General features: G+C 41.9%; 1 long non-coding RNA gene across 3 annotated transcripts in view; it reads left to right on the forward strand.

Moving 5' to 3' along the window:
* Positions 1-17,302, forward strand: part of LOC116503807 — a 70,998-nt gene that overhangs the window by 35,362 nt on the left and 18,334 nt on the right. For 2 of the 3 annotated variants that reach the window (XR_004254747.1, XR_004254745.1), the window contains 2 exons: positions 1,496-1,724; positions 1,851-2,044. This is a non-coding gene — a long non-coding RNA (uncharacterized LOC116503807). Of the gene's footprint in view, positions 1-1,495; positions 1,725-1,850; positions 2,045-8,056; positions 8,999-17,302 lie in introns of those variants that run through there. The other variant, XR_004254746.1, reaches the window with a different exon arrangement.

Consider the following 17,302-nt stretch of genomic DNA (forward strand, 5'->3'; position numbering starts at 1 on the left):
CTGCTCCTCTGTTTCTGTTCCTTTGAAGGCTGACTCTCCACTCTTCTCCACAACGCTTCTGCCTCTCATTCACATGTCAGAGCCCTTCCTGTAAGAAACAGAGAAAAGAACTGTCAATCACCAAGAATCGGAAAAGGACTACCTTCCCATACATCAATCACCATTTCTTTCCTTGTTCTGAATATTGCCAACTAGACAGTCTTCATATTAATACAGTCAACCTGGAAATTCTATGGCTATTGACAATGTTGGATTATTTATTTATTTTTAAAAAGCAACATCACATTAAAGGGCAATTCAAGACTTTGGGAAGATCTGTGGGAAGTTGTGGGAGAAAATGTTGTTAACATACCATGTTTCCCAAAAATAAGGCAGGGTCTTATTTTCTTTTGACCCCTGAAATAAGTGCTTGGCCTTATTTTCAGGGAGGTCTTATTATTTTTGCAAGTGCAGGAAGTGGCGAGTGTGGTCACTTCATGGCTGCTGCTGTGTTGCAATATTTTAAGGGAGGGCTTATTTTTTGGGGAGGGCTTATTTTAGTGCATGAGCTCAAAAACCCGATTGGGCTTATTATCCAGGGATGTCTTATTTTCAGGGAAACAGGGTATATGTAAGGTAATTGGTCACCCTCTCATCAGTTTCATATAAATGCCTGAATTGTGGTGACAAGTAGGCAAGGAACTACTTCTTTCAAGTACTTTTGAGGTCTAGAAGGTTGGGCCAGTTCTATTCCCAATTTTTAGTCCTTTAAACAAATCAATCATTACCTCTATCGATCAGGACATAAACCCATCAAATCTACATGAATGAGCATATGTCCCATCCCACTGGAAATGTACTAAGCAAGCAAGGAAGAAATATCTCCCTATTGCTTTCTATAGTACTTACCACTACAACACATATTGCCTCTCTCAATGTAAAAACTTTATTTATTTGTAACAGGATAGTAACTGAAAGGCATAGATATTTCAAAATATTAACATAATACATAGTACAAATCATCAATAAAGCCCCAAAATTCTCCACAGTAATATGAGTGAAGTCTACAAACACATTGGTTTCTGGACAATTAGCTGGTCCATATATGCAAAGCTTCAATTTATATGAATTTTCAGACTATGGTCACATATTTAGAAATAAGCCTCCTTAAACTCAGTACTTGTAAATGTATGATTGTGATGTGAAACACAAGATGGAATGAACTATTAGACTTGCTATCTCTCCCTTTCCTTCTCTTTCCTTGAGTAACTGGTACTTTTGGTCCCATACAAAGTATTACCAACAGAGTCTGTACTAAAGATTTGCTGATAAAATGAATCCAGGGACATTGTGAGTCCGTTTGTTTTCTGAGCAATGTTGGTTTCTTTCCCCCCTCCCTCAGAATGGCTTCCTTAATGCATAATTCTCATCCCTCCCCCAAGAAAGAATTGCTTTTCAAAGAAAAAGGGCTACTTTGGCAGGAAGGAATTGATCTGTTCCTTTTATGCTGTGACAGCGAAATGGTGTTACTGCCCCAATATACAGCAGGCGGATGTAACCATATGAAGCCATTGGATAAAGTCATCCAAAACTTTGGGGTGTGGCATCATCAAAAGGTTTATGACGCCCAAGTTTATCTCATCACCCCATACCATAAGGGAGTTGCTGTCAACATCCTGTCCCTGTGCTTGGAGGATTGAAAGGTCTGGATGGAAGAGAACGGATGAGCACAGAAACCTAATAAGGTAGAAGCATTGTTTACATATTGGGGATCTCTGCTGACACTAAGATTATCTATTGATGGACAGGCACTGACCTTGAAAGACCATGTTCACAATTGGGTGCTCTGTTTGTTCCTGTTTGAACTGCAGGTGAAGGACATAACTTGGAGAACATTTGCCCAGCTTTAGCTGGTGCACCTTTTTCAACGCTACTTGGTGCAAGAGGACCTAGCTACAGTAATTCATTCAAGTGCCATCACCACTTGGTTGGATTATTGATTTACATGGGACTACATTTGAAGAATACTTGGAAACTACCATTCATCCAGATTGTATTGGATCAGGTAAGTTACTACTTCCCAACATTTGGAACATGTAACCTCCATGCTGCAGGCTTGGCACTGATTGTTGATTTTCCATGCATGGTTTAAAATGCTGATATTGAACCATAATCCCCTTCGAGTCGAGTTGAGCTAATAGATTGGCTCAATTTACCAGATTTTGTACGAAAACATCCAAGAGTGATTCTATATTCTAGAAGGCATGGAATGCTATACTAATTTTTAGCAACTCCATTGCTTTGAAAAATGGGATCTGTTCCCTCCCTCCCACCCTCCCTCCCTGACCTTTAGGAAACTACTAAAAATGACTAATTCAGAAAGCATTTTCATGATCATGCAAACTAAAATTAGTTCATTTGAAAAGTGATTCATTGAAATTCTTGTACCTCTTTATTTCACTCTCTCTTATTTAGTTATTGCACTTAACACTGATTCCCTATATTATTTAAATTGTTATTTTATTGTATTCATTGTAAGTTGCTGAGTGTATATTGACTATGGTAGAGTATAAATCCAATAAACCAACAAACCAACAAAGGCTTGGAAAATCCGGGTGAACACCAAATATAGCACCAAAGATTTAGAATTCTCTGTATTTCTTTGGTGTTACCCAGTAGTCATTTTATTTATTAATTTATCTATTTATTAAATTTATATATTTTTACTTTTGTTTTATTATTGGTATCCCACCTTTATTATTTTTTATAGATAAATCAAGGTGCTGAACCTACACGATACTCGATCCTCCTCCTATTTTCCCTACAACAATAACCCTGTGAGATGATTTTGGGCTGAGGAAAACAGTGAAATAATAAAAAGTGCCTAAGGCAGGATCAGAACTCATAGCTTCCAGGTTTCTAGTCCGGCTCCTTAACTGGGACACCAAACAGTACTGTCCATCTCATACTACAAAGTGACAATAAGTAGCTTTGTAATGGACACAAGGGATTGTACATGGAACTAACATGTTTCCTTTGCTCTTGCTCCTTGCATGCAGATGCCACGCCCATTAAATCACCTGAAGTGGAAATTCTGTCAAAATAAAAATAAAGTCCCATTAAACAGAAATGTATAATATAAACCGTGAAACCAAAATAAGGTCTTGCTGGTCCTGGCCACCCATGGAAAAATAAAAAGAAAGAGACCATATTTATCTACCTACAAGGTAGCCAAGAGCATAAGTAGCAGGGAGATCTGTGGAATTTAAAAGACCCCAAATAATTGCCTTTTTTTCCTTTCAAAACTGAATAGAAAGCAGCTAATATAAGCCTGTTCTAGATTAAAGCACAATTTGGCTCAAATACTGATTTAGAATAGAATAGGGTAGGGTAGGGTAGGGTAGGGTAGGGTGGGGTAGGGTAGGGTAGAGTAGAGTAGAACAGAACAGAATAGAATAGAATAGAATAACAGAGTTGGAAGGGACCTTGGAGATCTTCTAGTCCAACCCTCTGCTCAGGCAGGAAACCCTTCACCACTTCAGACAAATGGTTATCAAACATCTTAAAAACGTCCAGTGTTGGAGCATTCACAACTTCTGGAGGCAAGCTATTCCACTGATTAATTGTCAGGAAATTTCTCCTTAGTTCTAAGTTGCTTCTCTGTTCCTGTTTGATTCCATCCTGTCCCTCCCTCAAAGCTAGCCACGAATGTGACCCACAAGGCTCTATGGGAAAAAAAACACTCCCTTGATCCCTGGCCCAAATCTAGTTCTCAGCTGCCTGCCCTTGGGAAGTTGAAGTCATGGATGAATTGTCCCCACATTCCCTTAGACAGGAGTGCGGCTGGGCATCCTACAGCACTTGGAGCAGAAGCATCCCTCGGGAAGTCATTCCAGTTCTGATGCTGGATGGGAAAATTATTGAGGACATTCAAGACCGTTTGTAAATAGCCCTACAGTTATCTCCACATTCTGTGGGAAAGATGGAAGCTCATTTTTCCACCCAAGATGGTGACTATAAACAGAACCTTTGTTCTCAGTAGAACGTTGCATCTGCCTTGTGAAACTCACGAATTGCTGCTGCAGCAAGTTTCCGTGGGAAGAGAGAACATAGTGCTGGATGGCCTGTCTCAACTTCTCCCAAACCTAAACCATCAGCTTAAGGTTGAAGCTGTATTCATAACCTGAAAGTTATGGGAGATGTAGCCCCAACACACTCATCAGAAGAGCTTTAGAGAAGATCATTGTATTTCAGTCTTCTTGCACAAATGAAGACACTTAGGGAAATAGTGACAGCTTTCCAAATTCAGGGATACATTCATTGAAACACCTCAGAGGTAGCCTGGGAGCTGATTTGTGTGATATCTCTCTGTGCATTTATAATATGCAGACTGGCTTTTTCCCCCTGTAGCAAATAAGTCAGGTGATCTGTTTGTCACAAAAGATAGCAAAGACTGGGAGAAGCAGCGCTGGAATATGAAGAATATTGGTATTCAAGTAAATCTGCATATTGCTTGGATAGTGGAATAGATCTATTGTTCATAAATAGGTATTGGAATAGGTCAGCGATGACGAACCTTTTTTGGGTCATGTGCCATAAGTGGGGAGAGCACAGGGGGGTCGTGTGCGGGCGTGCCGCACCCATAATGCAATGTGTGACCCCACCAGTGCGCATGCACGCACTACAGGCGTGACCCCCCCCCCCATTTTTGCATACTTTTTTTGCCCCCAGGCTCCAGGGATTTTATAGGAGCCTGTGGAGGGCGAAAACAGCCTCCCCCACCCCCCAGAAGCCCTCCAGAGGCTTCAGGGACCTTCTCTGAAGCCTCTGAAGCAGTCAAAACGATCCTCTGAGCAAACCGGAAGTCACTTCCGGTTTGCTCGGAGGGTCGTTTTGAGCACTTCGAAGGCTTCAGGGACCTTTAGGAGGCTTCCCTGAAGCCTTGGGAGCTGTCAAAACAACCATCCGGGCAAACAGGAAATCCATTCCCAAACTTCCGGTTTGCCCGTAGGGCCATTTTTTTTTTTGCGCTCGGGAGGCTTCAGGGAAGCTCATGAAGTCTCTGGAGGGCCTCGGGGGAGGGGGGGGCAGAGGAAGGCTCTTTTTGCCCTCCCCAGGCTCCTATAAAGCCTCTGGAGCCTGGGAAAAAAGGCTTTAAAAAAGGCTGAACTCAGCTGGCCAGCGCGCGCATGCCCTGCCAAATGGCTTTACGTGCCATAGATTCGCCATCACTGGAATAGGTTAAGGATACATAAAAACTACTGAAGGACATACTCTGTTTTTCAGTGATATATTGTAGGTCACATTCCAACACCAGGCAAGATCAGGAAAATGAACTAGCTAGGACAGTGTTGGTGAACCTTTTCAGCACCCAAGTGCCAAAATGGGAGCATGCCCATGCGTGTGCAGGGGAACTCCGGAAGAGCAGCTCCCCGGCAATCACACGTGGGAGTGCTGAAAACCAAAAGAGCAGTTCTCCGGTACGCATGCGTGCACCAGGAAGCTGAGCTTCAAGTTTCCAGTGTGTGCATGCACGCTGGTCACCTGGTCCTCCATTTTCTGGCACACATGCACACAGGAAGGCCAGCTGGCTGGTGCACATGTGCTCGTTTAAACCCGGAAGAGCAACGGGTGACGGCTGGTGTGCCGAGAGAGATGGCTCTGTGTGCCAGTTCTGGCACGTGTGCCATAGGTTCACCATCACAGAGCTAGGGCAAAGCAAAATTTAATATAACAATTTATATTTAATTTGCATTAAATTAATGAAAGACTATTTATGTGGCTATTCTCTATGTACAACTGCATATTGTTAAATTTCCCTCTGTTTAATTCTCTTCTTCCCCAAAGCCAGAGCTCCAGAAGAAGGAGGTGGCTTGCATTTGCCATTTCCTTCTTCATTTCCTTAGTCTTCTGCAAATTCAAACGTTAATCCCAAAGATTAGTGCAAAGAAGGTTCAGCCCTGGGAGTTCCATAGAAACAGTGGTTAAATTCTATTTCTTCCAAGAAAGTGACAAAGAGCTAGAAAGCTAAGGCTAGAAAGTGGCAAACTCACCATATCCAACAGAAACAATCTATTTGCCTCATGCTGTCATAGCCTCCCCCACTTGTCTCCTGAATAAATCCTGAGGTATGACATATTGCTGAGACTAAAGAATGAGACTAGTTTATCAAGATCCAAAACTGGCAGCCCAACTAAGCTACGGAAGGAAGAGTACAGTAGGCCAAGACAACTGTCTAAAGCAGTGTTTCTCAACCTTGGCTACTTGAAGATGTCTGGACTTCAACTCCCAGAATTCCCCAGCCAGCAAATGCTGGCTGGGGAATTCTGGGAGTTGAAGTCCAGACATCTTCAAGTGGCCAAGGTTGAGAAACACTGGTCTAAAGCCAAATAGGGAGATGCAAAAAAAACCAACAACAACCAAGACACAGTGGAATACCCAGTATAAACACAACATGTTTGGCTGGGAAAATCAGAAGGGGTATAAGGAGGTACACACTCTTGAGCTATTGGTCCTTGTTGAAAGGGATGTTAGCATTTAAGGTTCGCAGAAAAGGTCCATGCTCCCAAGTGGCTTGCTATGTCTGTAAACCCACTCAAGTAAGTTACTTAGTGAGCCATAGTGAAGCATGCTAGCATTGTTTTTTACTTTAAAGGGCTAAGAGGGCCAATTATTTTGGGACTGGTTGCTAATCAATTTAGATAACAGCCAGGGGTGAGTTTCTCGCCCCATTCCAACCGGTTCGGTTGGAACGGGGCCGGCGGCGTCCTCGTGCACGCGCGCAGTGCACGCATGTGTACTAGCGTCTGTGCGATGCTCCAGCTGCTCCTGGAGGATCGCACAGGCGCTGTATGCGTCCTGCGCATGCGTGGAAGCGCAGAACTCGTCAAAACCGGGTAAGAAACACGGGTGGGCGGGTGGACCCTTCGGCATTCCCGGAAGTTACTTACTTCTGGGTTCGCCGACCAATCGGTTCACGGGGACCACCGCGAACCGCCTGAAACCCACCCCTGATAACAGCCTTACATTAGGCATGCTGGTGCTTATATTTTCTAGCCCTGTTGCCTAATAAACTTTCATTCTAAATCCAAAGTTAATTTCTAGCATTTGAACTGAAGTCAGGATTCTGTCTTATTCTTACTGGGGGAAACTATACAAGCTTCATTCTCATATTTAGCAATTTGTCATAACAACCGGAGGTTGCTTCAAAAGTTTTTGTATATGGGCAAAGATACCTGAGCAACAAAACATATAACCTCCCCACCTCCCGCCAAGAGCAACTGTGGAATGCAAGCTTAGGCACTCAGAAATAATAATCAGGAAAGAATTGGACTCGCAATTCGAAATCTTACATATGACCACACATGCTGAATTCCACCTGTGTGTGTCTTTTAGGCATGTCATCTGCATCTGAATAACAAACCTGTCTTCTCCTGAATTGCCGCCATCCTGCCTCACTCTTTTGAATCCTACTTTAGTGTAGCCACTCTGTGCACCTGATCAATTTTGCTGCAGCTCGCAAAAGCTTACGTCTTCCAATTTGTTCCTTGGAAGAGGTGCTTCTGGGTCTACATACAGGGTGTACCGAAAGTTAAGCTCCCGGAGGGCCAATCGCAACATGTTTTATTAATTAATATTATTTTTCCAGAGAAAATCTTGCTGTTTATGAACGTTTGAAAGTCATGGGTCAAATGAGTAAAAGGAGCGCTTCGAAGAAAATAGCAACCAGTTTGAACGCTAAATGTCACATAAGAATAATTTGCCTATGGGGCCTGACGTTTAGTACACCCAGTGTATTCTGCACTGGTGTGCTAGCATACAAGGATCAAAATGTCCTGCAAAGCTATACTAGAAACTCAGGAGTTCAGAAGTCAAAGGAAACAGGGTTAGAGAGCACTATTTATCAGTCTCCTGCTCTACTCCACGGTTTCTGGTTTCAGATCAAATGCTTATGAGAAAACAAAGAAAGATCTCAATCAGGTCCCACAGTCGCAGGCTGATTAACCCTGAGTTCAAACCCAGACCCTTACAAGGACTATAAATAGCTCTGCCTTTTCCTTTCCCATCCTCCCTGCAGGAGCGGAGAAATGCCTGCCCTTTTATGGTCAAAATGGCAGATTCCTGGAGCTGCACAGTCCAGATCTCCCATCCTGGGGCTTAGCCAAGGGGCCCAGAGGGACGTAGCTGCTGCTGCTGCTTCTCCTCCTCCCTCCTCCTTGAGTTTTCTGGGATAAACTGTAATGCCAAGAACAAAGAGCAGTGGAAAGACGATGCAATTTGGAACTAGTGCTTAGGAAACAACGAATGCTGTACTGGCCCTCCCCCCCCCTTTTCCTTTCATTTCTCCCTTCCCATCATCAGGGTTTGCACACAGCGTCTGGGGCCAGACACTCTGTTTTAGCATTAGGATCAAAAACTGCATTCTCTGCTGCAGATCAAAGGCACCCTCCCTCTCTGATTTTCTTTTAAATACAGGACCAAATCAATGTCAAACAACGTGCAGTGAACATGAGGTTGAGGAGACACCTGGCGCTGTGTAAATGAACAAGGGATGCAATCTGAACTTGATGAGTTATTTATTTTTTTATTTAATACGAGAGTTAGTGCCGTGCAGATGATTTCATAAATATTTTAAATACGTGTAGTTGTTTCCTGCAATTATTTTAAAAATCCCTCCAAAAACAATCAATCAGAATTATATAGAACTTGCATTGTTTCAATTAAAAAAAACGTTTTTACGCTTGTAATTCTTTAAAGAAACTGCACACATTAGATGCAACTTGATGGATCAGTATTTGCACATATGTAGTTTCATTGAAACAGGAGAAATTCATAGATATAATAGTCAGATGAAAATACACATGGTTAAATTTAAATGGCAAAATGCATGTTTTATCTGAATCCCACTTCAAAACTGATAGAAATAAAACTGTTATTTTTCAGTTTGGAGAAAGAAGTTCAGTGATCTAGAGCAGTGGCCTCCAACCTTGGCAACTTTAAGACCTGTGGACTTCAACTCCCAGAGTTCCTCAGCCAGCAAAGCTGGCTGAGGAACTCTAGGAGTTGAAGTCCACAAGTCTTAAAGTTGCCAAGGTTGGAGACCACTGATCTAGAGTGTGAAAGTATAGGAAGGATGGGTAACCAAAAATGGCAGTCTTAACAACAGCTGGAAGACTGCAGGATGCCCATCCCTGATTAACTGTGGATTGTATAAAAAGCAAGGAGTGGAGAATGAAAAAACATTGGAGTGAAGAACAAAGTTGCTCCTCATTTTTTTGTTTTCTGAAGTTTTGTGTGGACAGCAAACCCATGGACAATCACTGATGGAGAACTCCAAGGAACAATGAGGTGGAGAGAACAATTGGGAAAAGGAGGCCTAACCCTAACCCAAGATGTTCATCTGACATTTCACCTATCTTAAATTTGGACAATAGTTTATGAAACAAGTTCTAATAAAACTGGAAACAGGAAGTCTGAGAGAAACTAAGATGGAAATATTCATCCTAGTATATATCGTATTTTGATAGCATATGTTATCATATGCTGATATACAAAACTTTAGCTTCGCCTCCTGGGGTAAAAGTCAGTGTTTGCATTGATACATCCTTCAGTTAAAAATTGAAGTTTAGCCAAATGTCTATGGAGATTCTCAGTCATCCAGGCCAGGGTTGTCCCAATGGTGCTTTTTCAAAAGGCAACTGGACTTTGCGTTTCCTGGAAGATGTTTTGCTTCTCATCCAAGAACTGAAGAAGCTTCTTGGATGAAAAGCAAAACATCTTCAGGGAAAAGCAAAGTCCAGTTGCCTTTTGGAAAAGCACTGTTGAGATAAAGTTTAGTCATTTCAGAAAGCAGCAGTGGTGGCAGAAAAGGGTTTAACATTCACTCTAGCTACTTTGGTGGTATAACTCCATACCTAGAAAGAAACTGCTTAGCAGCAGATAAATAACCATATCCTGGCTTATGACAGTAAAGCTATATCTTAAACCCATAGTAGGGAATAGGGGTGTGTAGGAAATTGAGGAGGGAAGGACTGCTCTAGCAGGGGGGGGGGAAATACTTGTCAGAGAAAAAAGAAAGCTTTTCTCTCCTGCTGCTTTTGGACTGACCTTGTATTTAACCCACTACATGCAGTGGTGGGATTCAAATAATTTAACAACCAGTTCTCTACCCTAATGATTTCTTCCAACAACCAAACTTCACCGAACTGCTCAGAAAGTTAACAACCGGTTCTCCCGAAGTGGTGCGAACTGGCTGAATCCCACCACTGGCTACATGTCATACTACACAGCCAGCATTCTATGTTCTGTAACATAAATAGGGCATCAGGACAAGAAAGAAAGAACTGCTGATCTTAGAACAAGAAAAAGGATGAAACATTTTATTTTTCCTTGAGAGCAATTCCCAATCATCCAGTACAGGACAGAATGTGCTTTCAGTGACTGACAGCTTCTTCCTGTGTATACTTTTTCTTTCTCATCTCTTTCCTATTTGCCTGATTCTCTTCATTCCAAAACAAGTCTTATTTTCATCGTTCTTTCAATGTTCCCACAACTATCTACCTCAGTGGATTGTCATTTAAAATCTCCTAAATCCGGGAAAATTTTAAAATCTCCATTGCGCCTCATTTGCTTGGACTATATAAAATGTCTTAGCTAAAGGTGTTGACAGAGACATGATTTTATAGATGTTGGTGTTTTAATACAAAGAAACCTAACAATAATTTGGTCTGCAGTTATTTGAGATCCATTAGTCTGTGTTTGTATTTGTGGTGTGTGTATGCAATTTGGGCATCTTTGAATCACGATAGGGATGTACAATGTTTTTAAACAAAGCAGGAATACTTCCAAGAAAGTACTTAAAAGATTACACGTGCCCATTTTATATTTATGGGCAGTGACATTTTAGAGCTATTATTGTTTCATTAAACCCATTCCATGTGGAACAGAGAGTAAGTGGGTTGATATGAACATCCTAGGGATGCACACTTTAAAATGTGGAATATTATGGGGGAAACTACGGATGAAAATGGGGACTGCTTATCAGAGTTCTCCTGCTTTTATAACAATTCTTTATTTTATAAATAGAAAAAAAACCCTATTTAAACCACAAGAACAACCACTACAGACCAGGAAGGCTTCTAGTTTTGAAGCATGTGAACTGGGGTGTCTGTAATTGACAGCTCTTGCTTGTTTACATATTGCATTCCTAAAATAAAGGAAATGGTTAGCAAGATTTGTTTCCCAGTAAGGCTCAGTTCACATCAGGAGGTCCACTGGAGAAGACTGTTCTCTTTTGATTGGTGACCTCCATCTGTTCCCAAGGACTGAGCAAAAGAACAAGGAGAGTGTGAAAGGAAGTCCCTGAAGAAGGTCAGAACAATCCTGATAAAATCCATGTGACTCCCAGTTTCCTGCACTTGGAAAGATTATAGCTACCAAGACTGGACATAAGATGAGTCCTTGGTGGTCTCTGAGTTTAGTTGTTTGCTTAAAGATGATATCTCCAACGGACAACCTGGTGACATCTTCAGTGCTAGAAGGGAGTGGGGTTTGCTCTCTGTTAAAATGAACCCTCAGGGGTTTTCCCTAAGTGAATACATTGCCTGTGTTCTATTGCAGTGAGCACATAGCATCAGAGGTGGGTTGCTCCCGGTTCAGCCCAGTTCAGCCGAATCGGTAGTGGTAATTTGTCCTGAGTCACAGAACTAGCAGCAACCCAGGCTGGCCACGCCCTCGAATCGGTTCCCTGGTCTCATCTGCCATCACTGGCATGTTTCTGCACATGCACAGAACAATTTACAGTGAACTGCGCATGCACAAGCAACACGTGGGTGCGCACATGCAGTGAACCACTACCAAATGGTACAGGAACCCACTCCTCCATAGCATGAAGTTACAGAATAAAGGGCAGAAATGGTTTTGATTTAAGTTTTGACCTTTTAGTCATCTTGAAATGTAGAGAGAAGATGCATATAGTTTACTCATGTAGCTCTTCTTCTATGATCAGAATTTTACAAAAAACAGAATCCCTAAATCCAAATAATATTTTGCTATTCTGGCAAGAACATAGAAGAACACGCAACTACTGAATTGAGAAAGATTGTTCTCCATGCTTTAGAAATCACATTGGGCAAGTACAAACTATAAGTACGTAAGTAGCAAGTACACAAAGGCTTAATGCAAGGTATGAATTCATCTTTCTCCCTTGAGAATTCGAAGCTGTATTAACACTGAATAAGTTGTAATGTGCAGGTATGCATAGTAATAGCAATAAATAGGCAAAATGCAAAAGTAGAGAGAGTGGTTTCACCGGGATCATAAATAGTGTCCTGTATACAAAAGACAAGTAGAGGATATGACATATGTTCAAACAAGCATGGTGGACTAAACTTTGCTTGCTTTTCCTTAACTGCTTCTTGGCTCAAATGGCAGCGTTATATATGGGAAGAGACTGAAAAGGCCTTCCCAAATGACCATAAATAGACGATGGAATAGAAATGAATTCTTCTGAGTAATGGTAGAATATGGTCCGATATGATGCCAGTTCTGTGCTTTTCAAGGAGGTGGGAGATCTGTCCATAAATGGCACAATTTTCTTGTGGGAAGAGAGACAATCCTGTTAAGAGGGGCGTACTTCCCCTTCTACTAGAATCCCAAAGTCCACTAATCACACCCCTAGTTGAAAGTAGTTCAGTTAAGAATTAAGACACATTATGAATTCAGAAAATGTGTAATTGGCACCAAACTCAAGCTTACAATTCTTTTTACACAAGTCACTGCATGCATGTATGGCCAGAACAGGAATGAGTTGCTAGGTTGGAACACAACTTTCCAGAAAAGCCCTAAGAGTTTACCTGCCTGAGGCAACTTGACAGAAATATAAAGTCACAAAGTGTATGTTTGGGCAGAGATTTAGAGAATGCCCACATGAAAATGTTGGACTTGACTTGCAGAAAGAAGTAGTAAAGCTTACAATCATAGAAAAGATACCCAGTGATGTTAGAACAGTTCTACAAGTTGTGCCAGGAACATTATAGCTTTGAATAGGACAACTCTTATTCAAAGATATGCAGTCATGGGTGAAGATTACTTAGGCTCCTGCAGGATGAAGGATGCAAGGAAAGTCTGATTTGCTATTGGAAGAGGACTAGTAAAAAGAGAAATTTCTAAGAAAGATGAAAGTGAGTAATCCACAGAGAAGACTGTGTTAAAAGAAAACTAAGAGTGTAATAAAAGTAGCAAAGAGCCAAGATTGAAATCTGAGAAGGAGAAAACATTATATGGCAAGGTTGGCTGTATAGCTCAAACCTGCACTAAAAACGGTCCCAGAAAGGTTTATTTTCCAAATAAATCTCCAAAATGCAGCCATGGTAGAAATACCAGCCAGGGTAAATGGAAGGAATACCTTTGGTCTGATAAAGACAGAATGCACTCTAGCGCACTCTTATCTTGTGAGAGGTTCTCCCAGAATAGGGAAGCAGGATCTCACATTTGTTTTGTGGAAGACATAAATTATACTTTCGGTGAATGCCCAGATAGCAATGCAAGGAATCACAAAAGATATTGCTGAAGGGATCCATAGCATCTCTTCTGTGATGTGCCAGACAGCACAAATTTCCCCATATTTTGTCAGTTAATTAGCCAAATCAAAAAAGGGGGGGCTGGGAAGGAAGCTAACAGAGCAGGTGTTAACAAAAATAAAGAAAGGAAAAGACTGAGCCAGGAAGGGAAAAGTTTCTCAAGCGTAAAGAGAAAAGTGAGGTTAAGGCACAGCAGAAGTGGAGCTAGTGTAACATCATGGGAGAAAGAATAGTTGGAGCCGATCAAAGTTTGTTTTTAAACTCTCCTATAATTGTCCAATGGAAGAAGTTCACAGAAAGCAAATGTTTCTGACACTAGTGAAGAAGCAGCTTTGAAAATAAGTGAGGAAGAATTCAGAACCAAAGGAAACAATGAGGACCATTCAAATATATGTCTTGAACCTACCCCTCAAGCTTTATCTTAAAGAAGGCTGGGTGTTTATCACCTTGATTTTGACACCTGCTCTCAGTCACTTTTATAGGGTTGATCCTAAGGTGAATGGGTTTTTTTTGGTTGGTCAGATTCAAGCTCAGTGGCTCAGAGACACTGAGAGTTTTGTACACAGAACACTATGGATGCAGATACATCTATCTTATAGCCTAAAGAACAGAAATGTTTAGCAAGTGGAGGAGAAAGTTGTTGGGCCTTCCTGGAGTTGTTTTTGTGGACCGGCAATACTGTGTGAGTCAGTGATGGGTTCCAGATCCCAGTGCAACGGGGTGGGAGTGCACCGCATGAACGTGTGCAGCACACGCCTGTGTACTTACCACCCGCGATGCTCCAGCTGATCGGCGGCGTGTCACGCAGGCGCCGTACACACCATGAGTATGCGTGGAAGCCCTGAAAACCTCAAATACCGGTAAGGAGCTCGGGCAGGTCCTCCGGCGCACCATACCGGAACAGTACCTGGTGCTCCCAGCAGGCACTGGTATGCCTGTACCGGGCAGACTGGTTGTAACCCACCACTGGTGTGAGTCCAGGAGAAGGGATCTTCAGGGTAGAGATCTGGAAGGAGCAACAGGACCCCAGAGAGTGATCTGCTAAGTGAAGTGACCGGTGAGAAGGATGACAGTTTGCTGTCAGGGAAGGTAGCTTGACAAAAGCATTGGAAGCCAAAAGTGATCCCCCTCCCCAGTTCTCATTCTCCTCCCTGGGAAAGAAATGAGCCCCAAAGTGAAAGCACATAAAGAAGCTGAGAAGAGGGAGAGAGGGAGGAAGCGCAACAAATAAAGACACTAAAAAGCTCCTTGAAAATTGTTTGCACAGAACTGTATATGCAGAAACCCTGCATAAGGGTGGTAGCTATATATCAGAGAAAATAGAGAACAACTGTGGATGCCTATCTGGAAAGTTCCTGGCCCTTTTACCCATATACCAACAGTGTCTCTAAAGCATTTTTTTTAAATAGCCAGAATCCTCAGTCCACAACCTCTGATGAAGTCCTTTAGTAATTTGGTTGTGAGCATTGGAACTGCGCAGGATCATGCCTCCAGACTGCTGAATACAGAAAGGATATCCTCTTTCTGTTTAGACAAACAATGAAATAAAATAAGTGTCTTTAAGACTCCGGTAGGCTTTATAGGCTTTTCAATAACTTATTTTCATTTCAACACCCACCCACCCTCCCCAAATCATTAAAAGAATGATTAGAAGGTGAAAAAGAAATTCTAGTCTCAGGTTCTTGATGTTTTCCCCATGTTGCTACTATGCCTTTTGTGGCTGTTAGCTACCTAAAAATAGTTTAAAGAAAAGCTCTGCTTTACTGTTTTACATGCATTTCTAAATGCAAAATGCATTTTGGAGAAGAGTTTTTATCTGCTGTGTTTGGCAGACAATGACGAGTTTCACATCCTTGCTAACCAAATGTAGATCACCCAGAGATCTGGCAGAAAATCCTGACCTTTATTTTATGACACATGAGTAGGTGAATTACATATAATATTTTCCCATGACTTAGGAATTCTTGAGTCAGCATGGCCGTAGTTAAGAACTCTGAAAAAAGTTCACCTAATGGTATAGTATTTGCTCACTTCAGGGACAAATTTTTAGATAACCTTCTGCTGATCCCTCTGGACAGGAGAAAGAATAAAAAATTATATCCAGTTATTCAGTGTGATCCTCTCTTCCAACAGAACAGTGTTGTCGGAATCAATTTAGTCTTAAATCCACATAAGCAACCAGACTCCAAATTGTTTAAAATAGCACCCATGACCAATTTTGATCTGAATTAGGGAGCAGATGAAGGGAATGGATTATTTCTTCTTCCGGTCCTATTTCTTGAATCACACTGTGAAGCAATCCATTTATTTTAATTGCATTCATTCAAATGTTTACAAATTTGGAACAAATTTACCTTAGCAGTATGGGGAAAATACAGGAACAGAAACAAAACCATGGCAATATATCGACGTAAAATTGGAAATTGATAATTAAAGGGAAGAATTAACTATATTTTAATAAAATAATTCAGCTAAACCTTGCCTTTCCCAAGCCACAGCATTACAACCCAGGTGGAAAACATCTAGCTTTTTTTTATTTGATTGAAGTGTACCCCCAGGAGCCCCAGGTAGCCTGGCCAATGAGAAGATATGTAACCAGCTGAAAGGGATTCTCGTACCCTATCCATGGGGCATTCCTTCCTTCCCCTTGCCAATCAAGCTCAATTTTGCTCCAGCAAAATTTCATCTAATGCAGGCTCAATGCATCTTAGGCAGGATGTCAAACTGGATTTCTTCGAGGACCGGATCAACATTGTAGTTCTCCTCTACGGGCCAACAGGAGGCATGGGGAGCAGTGGGGGGGGGGGGGGAGAGATTGGACAGATGCCTCTTTACCAGCCAAAATGGGCATGGGGGCTGTGTACAGCCACCCTTCTGTGCCTCATTTTTGGCCTCCATGGCCTCCTGCAGCATTCTGCTGGCCAAAAATGGACTACGAGGCCTCCACGTAGCCTATTTTTGGCTGGCAGAGTCCTGCAGGATGCTGAAAATGGGCTGTGGCCAGTTTTGGCTGGTGGAGGCACCACGGGCTGGTCCTTTGATTTTTCCAGGCCGGCCCACAGGCCTGATTTAAGCACCCTGCAGGCCAGATCTATCCCTTGGGCTTTGAGTTTGACACCCCTGATCTAAGGAATCCCTCAAGCCTTTTTGTCTCAGAGCCACCGTTTTCTCCGGCCTTACTTTATCCTGGTTCAGAAAATCCAGCCTGCTAATATGTTTCTCAGAACCCCCCCCCCTCCCTTTTTTTTTCTGTGCTGCTTAAATGTTCCATTCTTCTTTTTGGCTGACATTTTATTCTTATCTATTTATTAGATAAATTATCTGTGTTTTGCTGTCCAGTAGTCCCAAGCTAGCCATTTCCTAGTTTAAGCATCCAACTTACAGACAACTTCCAACAGTCCTTACGAAAGGACTGCTATAAAGCTTTTATACTGAACGTTTGAGTTACATACAACTATTTGTAATAACGAACGCATGCACTACTTTGTAACGTTTTGTTGTGAGTAAGGTTTGGTTCAATCATTTCAAAATAAAGGCAACTTTCCATAATATTGAAGTGCAAGATGGAGTACTGATGTAAATGCTGTGCATGATTTTGTTGAAATCCTGAGAAAAAAGTATCAAGGAGGGAAGTTATTTGCCAGACTAAATACTTAATGAAGAAGAAACAAGCTGATTTTGGTAAAGAATACCTAAAAGAGCATTTTGAAAGAGGAAAAGAAAGTGCACCAGGGCATGAGGTT

This window comes from Thamnophis elegans, chromosome 2 (genome assembly GCF_009769535.1).
Source record: "Thamnophis elegans isolate rThaEle1 chromosome 2, rThaEle1.pri, whole genome shotgun sequence".
NCBI lineage: Eukaryota > Metazoa > Chordata > Lepidosauria > Squamata > Colubridae > Thamnophis > Thamnophis elegans.